Source organism: Diabrotica virgifera, chromosome 4 (genome assembly GCF_917563875.1).
Source record: "Diabrotica virgifera virgifera chromosome 4, PGI_DIABVI_V3a".
Classification (NCBI taxonomy): Eukaryota; Metazoa; Arthropoda; class Insecta; order Coleoptera; family Chrysomelidae; genus Diabrotica; species Diabrotica virgifera.
Window position 1 is genome coordinate 118,190,425 of NC_065446.1, and position 16,877 is coordinate 118,207,301.

Below are 16,877 nucleotides of genomic sequence, written 5' to 3' on the forward strand. Positions count from 1 at the left end.
GATGACAGTAAAATTCTCGCGTTAGAGATTCCATAGTAAATCACGAGGGAAAACCAGAAAAAAAAACCTCGTGATACTATCCCGACATCGTAAGTATTTGGTCTTACATTTAATTTACTTTCAAAAAACTAATATCAAATTCTGACTTTAAATTATAAATAATAATAATACATAGATGTACAATAAGTAATACTAAAATATAAATAGTGCAGTCACTGAAGGTGGATATGAGCTATTACCTCCGATTTCGTTGAACCTCCATCGATTTGCATGAAAATTGGTAAGTGGTTAGAGGATATCTCAAGGAAAAAATGTGACATGGTGCCAACTTGCGCTTTTACCCTGGGGGTGGATGCCACCTCTCCTCGTGGGTGAAAATTATTGTATTAAAAATAACCCCACAATTCGATAGAGGGACAAATTATAAGCAAAATTTGTTATATAAACTTATTAAAATAAATCAAAACTTTTTGAGTTATTAAAGATCAAAAATTTTAATTTTTCGTGAGAAAAATGTATGTTTTTAACCGATTTTTCATAAATAACTCAAAAACTATAAGTTTTTGCAAAAAAGTTGTAATTATCAAAATTGAGGCTAATAAAAAATCAAATAAACTCCTTACTAGAAAAACCTTCCAATGTTAACTAAAAGTGAGTTATAGGTAATTGAATGTATAATGTATATTTCTTTCGTCGAGTACCCAAATCTAAATATTCAAGCTTAAATACCGGAAAAATGGTGCATTTTACAACATAAAAACTCGCAGCAAAATTGAAATATTAACCGTTTCTATCTCGGCAATATTTTACTCTACGGAATTAGTAAAACAAGAATAAAAAACCGCTAAACGCCGTAAAAATGAGTGGCGCATACAATATTTCAGCTACAAAAGCTCTGATATGAAAATTACGTGGCGCGAAAGTGTATTTTCATTTTGATGCAAAACAAAATTCTAGTTTTATTTTAAAAGAGTTTTCCATAATATTTGCTAAATTTGAAGTAAACGCGCCACAAAAGAGTACATTTGATACAGTTTGAATTTTGAAACTATTTTGTGGCGCGTTTACTTCAAATTTAGCAAATATTATGGAAAAATCTTTTAAAATAAAACTAGAATTTTATTTTGCATCAAAATGAAAATAGATTTTCGCGCCACGTAATTTTCATATCAGAGCTTCTGTAGCTGAAATATTGTATGCGCCACTCATTTTTACGGCGTTTAGCGGTTTTTTATTCTTGTATCAGGAGTTTTACAAGTTATATACAAATTAAATGTATGAAGTTGAATGCAATTTTTCTCCATTACACGTTAAGTTTTATAAATGGTCACCTTTGTCGCATTATCTCTCAAATGATCTAGTGTCCATCGAATGTACACTAGATTTTTTTCTAGTCGAAATAGATTGAATAAAAATATTGGGATGGCCGGTAAATGAACTCGGATTGCCCGTTGCAGATCAAATTTAGCGTCGTAACCACTACAACTACATAAACCATTTCGGGAATAATCGTTAATTGGATTATAAATTTGTAGCTTAATAACTTCTCAACGGCTTAACCGATTTTAATCACTAAACATGAGTTTGAAACGTATTGACAAGTAGTATCTGATGCATCTGAGGTCAAGTATGAAAACTGAAGCTGTTACAGAAATTATTGAGCTTGAAAAACCGTTTTCCTCATAGGAAATAGATTTGATCATGCTTATGAAGCGTATAACTTAAAATTTCTAATTTTCCCGGTTATGAAGTAAACAACGTTAGATTCGCCTAGAGTCCTTCTACAAACGCTCAGTTATTGGCGTAATTCGTAGGTTGAAATTTTGAGTAATTGTCGAAAAACCAAAATTTTTAAAGTTTAATTTTTCAGTTTTTCGGCTATGGTGAGCAGTGTGTATGTCTCAGGTTGATCGCTTAAGCACCATTTAAAAGCTTAACTCAACCCTATTAATCTGGTGTATTTGCGGTTTTCCTGCCTCTCCTTGAACCCAAGATATATACGCCCAAAGAATATGCTATTTTGTATCTACCTAGTCCTCTAGCTGGCTTACGGGTAATCAGAAGTCAAAAATTAGAACGTTTCTGAATCGGCCCTCACACCTTCTTGAAACACAGAAAAAAAAATTCAGATCGGTGTAACTTTTCCACACACATACATACAAACATACATATCCACAAACATTTTCCATTTTTTAAATAAAAATTGGGTCATATTTCTGAGCTCGATAACTTTTGAATGGTATAACCGATTTTCAAAATTGAACATGCGTTGGAAAGGTAATGATATGTGCTATCAGAAGCCGCAAGGGCCGGGCTTAAGTTTTTTAAATTTTTGGGAGTTTTGGGGACGAGAACGAAAAACAGACTCTAAATGGGAAGGGCCGTAAAATCCACACCCTTGGACCAAAATGGAGATGTAACATATGGATGGACGAGTCTTTTCCTATACTTTAAGATGGAATTTGGCCCAATTTTCAATTCAGTCAGGTTTAGAAAATCGAAAATTTCTTGTATAAATAGTGTCGCTTGTAGGGGTGTTGTGCGCCACTCTTGAGAATTGCCGTTCTCTCTGGATGGATAAAGTATTTGGAACAGAAAAAACTAAAATTTAGTTAAAAGACTAAGTTTTCACTCTAATGGCATATAACATATCCCAACAGAATGAAAACAATGGGAAACCATTCATTCGGAAAACCGAAATTGAAAATGGTTATTCATTTTTAAAATTTAGTTATATATGATTTTTAAGTATATTGAGTATTTTTGGAGTTGTTGATTTGTTGTTTATTGTTGAAATCATTAACTACGACATTAATGGACTATTGAAATCATTTGATAGGTATTCTGAAGTACTTTGACAAGTGCTTAACAAGTATATTATATAAAGCATCGTTTTCCCGTTATGTAAGCTTGAATACTTAGATTTGAGGACTCGTCGAAAAAAATATAAATTCAATTACCCATAACTCACTTTTAAATAGCATTAGTTTAGTTCTTTTAGTGGGGAGTGTATAAAAATTTTTATTATCTTTAATTTTGGTAATAATAGCTTTTTTACAAAAGGTTATAGTTTTTGAGTAATACGTGAAAAACAGCTTTAAAACATGCATTAAAAAAAATAAAATCTTGGATATTTAATAACTCAAAAGTATTGATTTATGTTAATAACTTTATATAACAAATTTTGCTTAGAAGTTACCCCTCTATCGATTTCTGGTATTATTTTTAATAAAAAAAATTTCACCCCCGAGAAGGGGTGGCATCCACCCCCAGGTTAAAAGCTCAAGTTGGTATCATGTCACCTTTGTTCCTTGAAGTATCTTCTAACTACTCACCAATTTTCATGAAAATCGATGAAGGTTCAACGAAATCGGAGGTGAGAACCTTCAGTGACTCCACTAAAAATTTGTACTAACTCGATATGTTATTGACTTACTAATCGTGGTATTTTCTTTCTATTTACTTTCTCTTTCAGTATGGGTAACCATATCCTACTGCATTCTACCGAGTAATTTGCGACACAATTGGTTTCAGTTAGCATAATTAGAGCCGGTTCTTTGATTTTCTCTTTTTACTATCTGATTCTTTCAGGACTATACTTGAATCTCTCCACTGAACTCTATGTTCATTATCCCATGCGTGTTGACATATTTGAGATCTATCAAATTCTCTATTTTTAATATAAGACTGATGTTCACTTACTCTAACGTTTAATGGTCTTGATGTTTCACCCATATAAAATTGTTCGCATTCACAAGGTATTTTATAAATGCAATTCTTTGTTCTTTCTTGTTCATTGTTAGGTTTAGTTTTAGATAGAATAGATCTCAATGTGTTTGTTGTTTTGAATGTTGTTGAAATGTTGAATTTATTTCGTATTGTTTTAAGTTTCTCGGATAGTCCTTTTATATATGGTATTGATATTTTCCTCGTATTATTTCTTGTGAATGTTGTAGGATCCCGTTCTAAGTTGTTCTGTTCCATTCGATCCAATCTTGACAATTCCTTATTTATAAACGATAAAGGATAACCATTTTGTAATAAAGCAGATGTTAACAATTGTTTTTCTTCTAAAAATGAATTTTCGTTAGAACAAGTAATTTTGGCTCTATCATATAAGGATTTAATGATTCCCTTTTTAACGTTGATGTTGTGATTTGATTTGTAATTGAGATATCTGTTGGTGTGTGTTGGTTTTCTATACACTTGAGTCTCATATCCAGTATCCTTCTTTGAGACTAAAACATCGAGGAAAGGCAAAGTGTTATTGTATTCCTTTTCCATTGTAAATTTTATTGTCTCTTCTTGATCGTTTATAATATTCAGGAATGTATCCAACAATTCTGATCTATGAGACCATTTTGAAAACACATCATCTACATATCTCCACCATACTGTGGGTTTTAAATTTTGTTTAGAAATGATATTAGTTTCGAAATTCTCCATAAATATATTAGCCAATAATGGAGATAAAGAAGAGCCCATTTATAGACCAAAATTTTGTTTATAGAATTCATTATTTAGTTGAAAATAGGTATTATTAGTACATAATGTCAATAACTCCATTATAGCTGATACATTTAGTCTTGTCCTAGTTGTCAATGTATTATCATTCTCTACTTTCGATTTGATTATGTTTAAAGTTTTATCTAATGGCACATTTGTAAATAAACTGTTTATGTCAAAACTTACTAAAATATTATTTGGATTAAATTCAATAGTTGATAATTTGTTTAAAAAATGTTTTGTATTTTTTATAAATGTGTCATCATTATTAGCAAATGGTTTTATAATGTTTAATAAAAATTTTGGTAGTCTACTACAAGGAGAATGGTACATGGTACTACAAATGAGTCTAAGTCATAGATATGACATGGAGTCGGTGGGCAGGGCCTAAGTAGCTACGTCACTCTGTGAGTAGAACAGCATTATATTCAGTGTGGTCGTATAGTAAACGGTGTTTATTTTTTTGTTTAAGGTGAATTTTACTTATAATTTGTTAAACATTTATTAAAAAAGAGGTGTGCCGGGTTTGGTTGTAATGTGGAAAATCAATCACAAAGTTTCGATACGAATATCAAGTTTTTTTATTTTCCCAAAAGACAAAAAAGTGCGATGTGTGTGAAAACAATTATGTAAACGTAAACGTGCAGACAATTTTAACGTTAACGACGCTCGTATCTCTTCAACACATTGTAACAGCAACGATTATGAACGCATTCTGAAACACGAGCTGCTTGGATATTCTCAAAAAATTTTCAATGCCTTAAAAAAAAGCTATTCCATCCCAAAATTTAGCCCAAGCGGGAATGGCAAAGTGGATTCTGATAGAGAGCAACTAACTATTTTTAATGGGAAATAAGCCACAATTTTACTAAAAAATGATTTTATTACCGTTTCGACGTCCAAATCGGATGTCGTTGTCAAAATACAAAAAATATTAATGAATTAAACAAAAATGTTGTTGCTTAGTAAATAATTCTTCTAGTAATTTATTTAATCTGACTCATTTATATCGGCAATTCAGACATATATCAGACATATATTGCCAAAATTGTTCATTCGATTACATGAAATCAACCCCAACTCAAGAATATCCGTCACAAAAAAAATCATAGCATGTGATCTGTCTGTAAAAATACAACCACATGACCACATGCAACGATGACAGTAAAATTCTCGCGTTAGAGATTCCATAGTAAATCACGAGGGAAAACCAGAAAAAAATCTCGTGATACCATCCCGACATCGCCAGTATTACTGCCGTCCTTAGGAAAAACGCCGTATCTGCAGCGAGATCGCATTTGAGTAAAATCGGTTTTTGTTTAAATGTCTAGCCGTTGAAAACTATTTAGAATTTTTTTTTGTTTTCTACTTTATATACATAATAAATATCATAGAATTCATATTTATACATAAGATTGGCAAAATATATTTTATTTACTCTAAAAACTCATGTTACTGCGTTCTTTCTAAGTATACTACATAAAAATTAACTTCTTCCTCCTTAGTAAGAATGCAGTACTGCGTTTGTGCTAAGCATTTTCTTATTTTATAATACAGTAGGCTCTCTCTATAACGAACACGGTTATTACGAGGTTTCGCTTATAACGAGGTACACTAGATGTCCCATAAAATTCCTATTGAACATTTCTATAACGAGGAAAAATGAAATCGTAAAATATGTATCTTTATTATTCTTTACCTATTTTTAGCGCTGTAATGTCTATAAGTAAATAGCCCAACTACCTACCTGTATACATAAATTCCCAACATCTGTGCGGTTCTCCAGGGTAGTACTTAATTAATACTCCGTGGCGTTACAACCCTTCGTGGGTTTTAGCCGACTCGACGGCTGCACATGGATTCGCTCCCGGGTTCAGGTAGGAAGACCTAACCCTTCGGTCATAACTTAACTTTCGGGTATGAGTTTCGGAGCCAACTCGTGTACAATAAAAGTGGTTTTATAGGGGTTGGGAGCGAATCCATGTGCGCCGGACTCGACAACATGCCTCCACTGTTTTCTGTTGAGGCCGACTCCACTGAAGATATCGAGGGTAGTGCTTTAATAAAAATCCACGCCTACCTATAATAAAGTTCTTCCTGTTCTGTTTATTTATTGGCCGATACTGAATATTGTAAAAAAAATTATAATTTATGATGGCGAGGCCCCATTTTCGAAGAAACAATATTTAGCAACTTATATTGCTCCGAATGGCATCATTATAATAGAAAGTTAATATTTTAGACAACGATATAGGTATGTATGCACAATATAATATTGTTGTCTGATATAACGAGATCCGCGTATAACGAGGTAATTAGTCTGCCATTTCAGTTCTCGTTATAGAGGGAGTCTACTGTATAATAAATACAATATAACGATGAAAAAGGAGAATAAAAACATTTTTTATAAAAGTGTGTCATGAAAATGAATAAAAAAAGTGTTGGAAATAATTTTGGAATTAATAAGTTTGCCGCTAATGGGCGTTTCTTGAATTTTAAAATTAAAAACATTCCAGAAACGATTAACATTTACGATCTATTTTTATTTGGAAATTCTACGACGTACGGCGATCAAAATACTTCGTACCAAAATTCCTATTTCGAACAAACTTTATAAAATTTGCACTGTTTAAAATGCCTGATGTAACGTAATAATACAATGTCGCATTAACAACAATATTCATACACATAAGAAACTCCGCTATACCTCGCATTATTTCTTGATTACCAACAACTCAAGCATATGTGTTTAGATTTTCTATTGATAAAGAAAAAATAGCTTTTTGCAGTATTAACTTTGTTCTATTTTCTTTTGACATATTTAAAAAATTATATCAAACAACCGTTCACGTTGAAAAATGGCAACAAACTAACCTTATTAAAAATTTTACACATGCTGTAAAAATCTGTCAAATGCTTAGGCAGAACGCCGCATCTAGTGCCTGCTTAGGATAAACGCGGCTAGTGACCTTTAAATACGGCGTTTTTTCTAAGTATTTTTCAGATGACGCATTTATTCTAAGTATCCATGAATATTTTTGCAGATACGGCATAAAATGCGTTGTGTTTAATGTATTTTGGCTTAACTTACGTCATTTTTAGTAAGCAAATAAGATAGATATGCACATTTGGGTTAGAAAAATGTATAAATCTAATTTTTTCAGATTTTTGCAGATACGGCGTTTTCGCTAAGCACGGCAGATTAGGTCTTACTTTAGTTTACTCTCAAAACTAATACCAGATTCTAATATAATACTTACGATAATAATAGTAAGACCTAATACTTACGATGTCATGATAGTATTACGAGGTTTTTTCCTGGTTTGCACTCGTTATTTACTATGGAATCTCTAATGCGAGAATTTTACTGTCACCGTTCCATGTGGTCATGTGGTTGTATTTTTAAAGACAAATCACATGCTATCATTTTTTTGTGACGGATATTCTTGAGTTGGGGTTGATTTCATGTAATTGAATGAACAATTGGCAATATCATTTTAAAGTCTTCTACTTTAAAATGTACAATATATTATGTCTGAATTGCCGATATAAATGAGTCAGATTAAATAAATTATTAGAAGAATTTCTTACTAAGCAACAACATTTTTGTTTAATTCATTAATATTTTTTGTATTTTGAGAACGGCATCCGATTTGGACGTCGAAACGTTAACAAAACAATTTTGTTGGTAAAATTGTGGCTAATTTCCCATTAAAAATAGTTAATTACAAAAATGCCACAAGAAAATAGCTTCAGAACAAGAGTAGAGAGCAACGCTGTGTATTATACAGTATAATATATACCTAATGAGACGTATCTTGAATAATAATAAAAAATCATGTTTGTAATTGATTTCAATTATTTGATTATGTTCTCAATAAATATATTTTTTAATCATACTAAACAAAACAGCACTTCTTTCTAAAATTTCACAACTGATATTAAAAGCTAAAATCCCCAAATCATAATGGCAATGCATTCGAAATGTAAAGGATCTACTCACAACGTGACGTCATGCGCGACCTGAACGAAATTAGGAACGCTGCGTGTCGTATCTTGGGTTATTGTATCATGGGTCTAAGTGGTATGTTCGCTTTATGAATTTTCGGCACTCCATAAAAATGTGGTGTCTTACTGTAGTGAGGTGTCATTAATTTTCTTTGATAGTATGTTAGATCATTTTTATTAAATTTGAATAAAGTTCTATATATTTTGTTTTCCAGTGTCTTCGTTGGATCCTTCGTTCATTTGGTATAAGGTCCATTTGTAATTATAAGGTCACTATTTACACTAATATTGTCTATTTCTTCACCTACTTCTAAATCACTCTTGTCAATACATTCGTCACTGTCTGGTCCATCCCATAAGGCCTGAAGTCGTGCTTATTCTCGTTCGTAATTCATTTTAGCTTAGACTTACAAAAACATATGTTACAATCTGTAATAATTATTATTTATTTACCTATACTTCTTTATGTATAGGAGTAAAACAAAATAAAGACAATTCTGCAGAAAGTACACAATCCGAATCGTGGGGTGTGACCACTTTCAAATGTACTTGCTGAAACTAAACAGATGACTAAAAACTATGTGTCATCGCATAGATGAATATACAATAGAAAGCTATCTAGCCGCTAGTTCCACTACATGCAAAATTTCTTTATGTTTTTGGCGCTTCAGAATTCCTGTCGAATGCCGGGTTAACCACGTGACATTCGCCGGATATACGACTGGTGTATTCATTCATTTCTTGTTGTAATCAGGTTGCGACAAGTTTTGGTTATATGGAAACCGCAAAGAACACTGAAAGGAAGGTATCTTCGGTATGTTCTGCCCGTCATCGATGTAAATCGCGACCGCGATCGCAACCTACACCGCACCGCGCTCATCCATGTATCTTCGGCATGTTCGTACCCTAACAAGGACTTAAAACGCGCGTTAGCATGTGAACCATTTCAAGTAAAATGTATGTAGTTCTGATCGCACGTTATCAAAACGCGCGTTAAGCGCCTGCCATGTGAACGGGCTCTTATTGTTCTAACGCTACGGTGTGATTTTTAAACCTGTTTTTCTTACTCACGGCACGGAAAGTGAACCGTTCACCGAGGCATCTGATCTTCTTTCTACTACTCGCCGAGTCGCCGGTATAGTATATCATTACCGCACCAAAACGCTTAGTTCTGTCTATTCAGCATAGCTGACAAGCCTGCTGGAACATACTGTTACAAATTCTCTAAAGTATTATCCAAACAAAATATATCTAAATCGTCTTTTGCTTGGAAAAATGTCTAATTATATCGTCAAGCGAATAATATTCAAGGCATTAAACGTATTAATTTAACGATCTTAAAATACAGTGTGCTACATTAAAATACCAAACATTAAAATGGCTCGAACCAAAATCTGTTGCGCCCCGCTCTGTTGCCGCTTTCTCAAAAGTGTAAGAAGTAGACGCAATCTCCCTGTTGCGGTTCAATAAAATCCGTTCAGGATCTTACTCTATTTCAAAGAGCAAATCAAGACTTTGGTCAAACAACATCTCTGTTTGGCAGGTTCTCACGAATTCCTCAAGAATACTCTGTACACACTGTACATTGACTCCACGTGCTCTCTACAATCTGGAAAATATTGTGCATTGTTGTTATAGAAGTAATCAATAGAAAGTGTTAGTAGTGCTCTTTGTGTACACAAGTGGTCCGAAGTGGTCCTTCTCACACCACTAAGAACCAGGACCTGAGCACCAGTGAGATTTTGATCGACAAATAATGCACATAGACAATCAAAAGACTTTTGAAAGACTCACTACACTCGTAAGTACTTATTGTAGTTATAGTATTTTGTTTTCCTCTGTATGATCGTTTGTTTATATGTACGTTGTCTCTTTATTTCCTAGTTGCTGTCCACCATTTTGTATTTTCTCTACAATAAATCGTTAGTACCCCTTTGTAATAGCTTTTTGAATCAATAGTGTTAAGACATCTCTATATTAAAGATAAGAGCCTCATATTTTTCAGCCAGTAACCTATGTTTGTACATCTCCCTCTCTCTTTTAGGATGTTCTTCATATTGTTGTAGATATTAATTTTATCTCAAAAACCGTTGTTTTTTAATTGTTAATTATGCGCATCCACTCGACTTTCAAGCCCGCGGCGCTTTGTACTTCATGGTATTTTTCTGTTGCATTTATACGTATTATTCGCTCCGTGCGTGACCATGGTGGTGGTACATGAAACGATGCCAGCGTAAGTAGCGGCGAGATATGACAATTTTGGCGATTCTTTGTAATGCCAGTGTCGTTGTTTGTATAACAAATTTTATCAAAAATGGTAATAAATATTGTGTAAGTATTTAATTGTGCTAATAATAGCCAAAATAGTAAGTGTAATTACTATAGATCTCCAAAATGACAAATAAAATAGAGAAACGATTTAAACTAGGAGGAGCAAAATCAAGACAGATTCACGCACCAAATAATCAGCCCTGTGATGAATCACTCACGTTAAATATAGCGTAAAGTTAGCCTATAGTTGTTATAATCGTCGAATTGGTGTGATATATCATATTATTAACTTAACTACTTGCGTTATTTCTTGACAGTTCTTAAGTTATCTGATGTATCAACTGTCACTTTATAACGCAACGTTAAACGTGAAGTTATGAGATAACTTTGTAGTTATGTAAGGATTTGTTTATCTTTTGACTTGTTTTTAGATAGAAATCAAGTGAATACTCAACGAAGAACACTTCTTCAGGTTGTCCTAGGATCTTGTGCGGCATTTTATTAATGTAATAAATCAAATTTAATATCAAATATAAAGCAGCACAAAATTAAAAATATCAAAAACTTAGACCTAAAATAGCAATTAAAAACACATACAATTGGTGATAATACAATTATTATTTTTTTTTTTTGGCATAGACTTTTAGTCATTCAGTCAGACTCAACATGGTAGAAATGGTCTGAGTTTATATCAAAATAAATATACAAAACCATAAACAGGTAATCAGGGCCACTCTCTTCTCGCCCAGGGGCCCATCAAGGCATTTTTTAAGACATACACCACTAGACTACGGTAAGAAAGGAATTTAACAATTGGGTTAGAAACAAAGGTTACGATATTAACTAATGCATAATTATTTACATGGTTATTTTACTATCTTTTATAAACAACTAAGGAATCATATACTGCTCTCGAGTTTAGTGATTGTATAATAAGTACTGAAGGTTTGAAGGGGCATTCCCTATATTGTGTTTATATAAGTTATTTATTAATCTGAATGAAATTATAGTATTTCTAGGACAACTAAAAAATATATGATCTATGTTTCCTTCTTCTGTACAAAATTTACATCGATCATTATCTAAAACCTTAAGTTTAAATAAATGTTTGGGATAACAAGCATGTCCAAATATCAGTCTAATGATCGTGGTAACATATTTTCTAGGTACATTAAAAAACTTATACCAAGGAGTTTTAGATTGCCTTCCTTATGTATGAACAGAAAACAAAAAAAAAAAAAGTTGTGACTGGCTAAATGACACCTAAGTCAATGCCATAAAAACCAAAAAAAAAAAAAAAAAAAAAGGAGTTTTAGGAATATCTGTTTGAAGAGAATTGTATCTATTTGGGCTAATAATGGAATATTCATTCCACACATTATCCCACCTTTACATACATTATCCATACATTATCCCACATTTAAGCCGTGATTTTATACGAAGTTTCTCTACCAGACAAAATACTTTCTTTTGCTTATTGGTCTACATGTTCATTATTTTCCAAGCCTATATGTGCTTTAATCCACACAAAGAATAGGTACATTTTTGCCCCTTGTTACTAACTTTTGTTTGATATCCTTAATTTTGTAAATATAAGGGCAATTGTACGTATTTGGCAATCTCGGTTTCCCAATAGAGGTCAAAACTGATAAAGAATCTGATAATATCACTATATGGTCCGAGTTACTTTCTGTTGCATAAAGTAAGACCTCATATATTGCAAGAGCTTTTGCTGTAAAAATAGAGGTCTGGGAGTTCAACTTAATTGTGTGTTCTATTCGTTTTAACGGGAAAAAAAGCGCATCCAATGCCGTTTGATGATTTGGAAACATCGGTATATATAACGACGAATTTTTCGAATTCTGATATTATTGAGTGAATAATCTTTCTATTTATGTGCTTATTGTCACTATATTTTGGTACCAAGATATCTGTATTTGAACAACATGTTGCATATGAGATGTTTTGAAGTGTATACAGTAGGAAAAATGAAAGAATACCCATGAATGAACATATAAAACACGCTGTATTTTCCTGTCACCGTGTCACACAAAAAATTGGCCAGCGCAAGTACATGTAATAATTATTGTTACATGTACTTGCACTGGACAATTTTCTTTGTGATACGGTGACAGGAAAATACAGCGTGTTTTATATGTTCGTTCATGAGTATTCTTTCATTTTTCCGACTGTACGTAGCTTTATCTATCTCTATTAATGCTTCCATATTATGTTGAAGAGCTTCACAGACTAAAGGCGATTTCTTTTTTTCCAGTATTTAGTAGACAAATCACAAATCATAGCAATTCAGAGTGATGAGCTTTGCGTATAAGGATTGATATTTTATATAATAATATTATGTCTTTACCAGAAATTTTTCGGTCGGGAACTTTCGTCTCAATTCGTCTGATGTTTAACCCTCCGTTACTCGCACACGGTGTGTGAGACCGGCCATTTAAATAATTTCCTAAAACTCTGATTTTAGTAGAGATTTTGAATTGCTGCTGCATATACCTCTTTCAGTCGTCAGTCAGCTTTGGGTGAAGTCCACGTGCAGTGTAAAAAAGAGTATTGTACTTTTATTATTAGGCAACACGGTGTGGTACACCGGGTGTGAGTACTTGTGCACAAATTTTTGTGTTTGGATCAGACATCGATAGTTTTAATTAGTAATGAAATTTAAGATCTTTTTCGTATCTTTAATGTTTATATATTTGTTTATTTATATTTAGATACGGATTACGAGAAGGAGAAGTAAAGAATATTAAAATTATTTAAGGAAGTATCGACTGACGATATGAAACGTATGAAGATGATGATTAACAAAGTTACTTTTGATTAAAAGTAATATAATGTTGATACAAACGCCTATCTACAAAACTACATGATCATAATATATTCATTAGATAACATAATTGTACACAATTTTACAAAAAAAAAATTGTTAATATTGCTGACCCATGCTTTTGGACCCGGTCTTCAGCACCGTGCGCGAGTATGCGATCACAAAAAATTGGCGCGAATAACGGAAGATTAAAGGTGGCTTCCAAATACAAGGGTTGAATTGGTGTGTACTTCATAGCACCTAAACATGTAAGTAAAGCTAAATTGTGTATTATGTTAATTTTATTTAGCAATACATTACTGGCTGATCCATAAAATATGCTTCCGTAATCCAAAATGGAGCGAAAATACGTTCGGAAACGTTCGGAAATCACTCAGTACGTTTCGGCGCCTGCCACATACAAATTTGAGGCATACGAATTTCAGTACTGTTTATTTTGCCGCATACCGTACTACGACGTTGGCCTTTTGTTAATTTCAAATGATCTGGCTGATGGTCGAACCTCGATCGCAAATCCACTAAACTTGACGATCGATTGCGCCTCAACCAACTGAGCCGTAATGACCGACGGCATATATATAAATGCAGACTAAAAATCTAAAAATTAAAGGAATAACCCAGAAAACACAAAAAATCGTTGATATAACTTAATTAACCTATGAACTTTAAATGTCAATAGTGTCAAAATTTCATAAATGTTAATAGTGCCAAAATTTCACAATTTAGTGGAGTAAACTTGCCTGCGGTTCGACCAATTACAAACAAGCATTACAGCGCGGTAAATTTGAATTACTCCTCCTAGTTTAAAAATGAGGATAGATTTTCCCCCTTATGCAGGCGCCGATTTATTCATTAGTGGGCCCGGTGCTAATTCTTGTAGAGGGCCCTACCCAACTCTTTTTTGACAAGGCACTTTAAAAATTAAAACAATATAAACTTCAGTACATTTAAAATTATGCAGAAAATACAAGGCTAAGACAAGGTAACGCTTTCTTTCTTTGTTTATTTTCAACAAATGCTTTTATGAGACTTTCAAAATCAATTTCCCCCAATACGTCATTCTCAATAGAGCAGATCGATAACGAAACTAATCTGTTCTCGCCCATTTATGACCTTAATTTATTTTTAATAAAGCTTAATTTTGAAAATGATCTTTCGGATTTGCAGTTCGTGATAGGTATAGTTAAATATATTCTTAAAACAATATAGGTATTTGAAAACACTGAAACAAGGTCTTTTTCGATAATAATATCCAACATGTCTTTAGGTGTTACTACAGAATTCTCGGAATTAGGAAGAGATAAAATAAAATTTTGAAAAAATATAATCTCTTCGATAAATGCCTGATCTATATCAAGCGGGTACGTTTCGATAAGATTTCGCGCATATTGTTTTAATGTTTCACCTTCAATAGTGCGAAAATTTCCAAAAAATGCAAAAAGATTAGATACATAACCGTATGCTTCACGTCGCTTCTCTGTCACTCTGTCACTAATGTATCTATCGGTAAATAAAATGTTTCGACTTTAAATTTGTTTGAACCTTCTAAATGTGAAGAGGGCCCGTCTGGAAATTTTTTTTTGAATCTGCTCGTTTTTTTGAATAATCAAATTTAACATATAAACTCAATTTTTTTGCTTTTTCTTCAAAGTATTCAAAATTTTCACGGTGTTTTTGTATAATACTACTGTGTAGTCCTTGTAGTAGAAGTGTGCCAGTGTTTAGATCCAGACCAGGCTTTTGAAGAATGTTGTTCCAAGTTGTTTTAAAATTTCATTCCAAAATACGGTTAAAAAAGCAGTTTCAAATTTCTCAAGGATTTTTACTAAAGTTCCGCTTTCCAATTTTGTTTCCTTTTTCTCATCGGGATCGTCGCGAATAACAGTAAGACCAGTTCAGTGTAAATTTTGTACGATTTTCTTGCATCTTTCTTGTAAGAACATCCCACCGATGAGTTGAACTAGCAAAAAAAGCGGTTATCGGGTGTTCCTTTCCTTTTCTCTCAGAAAAAAGATTATATGAAATTGTCAATACAACAATAATTTCAAAGTAATTTTTACAATAAATAAGAGGAGTTTGGTAGGGTAAGTACGACGGCGCGTCAGAATGCCAAATACGTAATTTTAGACAAATGTGTAGGTCTTCTGGGGGCCCCTTCAACCTGGGGGCCCGGTACTACAGCACCTCTAGCCCCCCCTTAAATCCACCACTGCCCTTATGTTCCGTTTGGGGTTGAAAAGATAAATTGTGATGAATTTTTAGAAACCCAGTTCTTAATAACAAATGTTAGCGCAAACCACTTTTGCCGCTAAATATTTAAATTAGACTTCAAAAACATACAGCTGTAATTTCAACACGCAGGTTACGGAAGAACTGTTATTGCGCATATGCGGAAGACAGTACTCATCATCATCATCACGTAGGGTCCTGACTGACTGTACAACTTTTTTCCAATTTGTTCGATATTCCATCAATCTAGGGTCAAATGGAATGTTCATTGACCGGAGATCTGCTTGGATGTTATCTCTCCATCGCATTCTGGGTCGTCCGAGTGGTATTTTGCCTGTAGGAATTTCCTCCTATACCAGTCTTACAAGTCTCTCGTTATTAAGTCTGTGCACGTGGCCTGCCCATCTTAGTCGCTGTGGTTTAATTTCTTGGACAAAATCGGTGTCATTGTAGAGTGCTTTTAATTCGATATTGGTTCTGATCCTATACTGGTTTGTGTTAATGTCGTGGTGAGGTCCGAAAATTCTTCTAAGTATTATTCGTTCAAAACGTCTGAGCTTTTCTTCGTTTGCTTTGGTTATCGTTTGGTCCACGTTTCGCATCAACATGCTGGTACAGGTCTGACGAAATGAAAAGTAGATTATTATTCGACAAATTCCAAATCAAATATTTCAACGTAAATTACCAAAAAAATGAAGCACTTTTAGGTGAAAAATCATCACAACTTTTTTAAAGTGTTAAGAAAGTTTTATTTTTGTTTTTATACTTTTTAAACAAGTTTCGAGTATCAAAATTAAGCAAGTAAAGCTTAAAATAATGTTGATTCCTTTTTTTGGCACAAAAATCTTGAAAATGTATGAAAATCTTGAAAAAACTTATAAGTATATTATTTATATAATTTGTAAGTTTCACCGGTTTACAGTGCTTATATTTCAAAACGTTGGGATGTAAAGTAAAACAAATTTTTTGAAATGTTGAAAAAATAATTTCTTTTTTTTTCAAAATAACTTAAAAATTA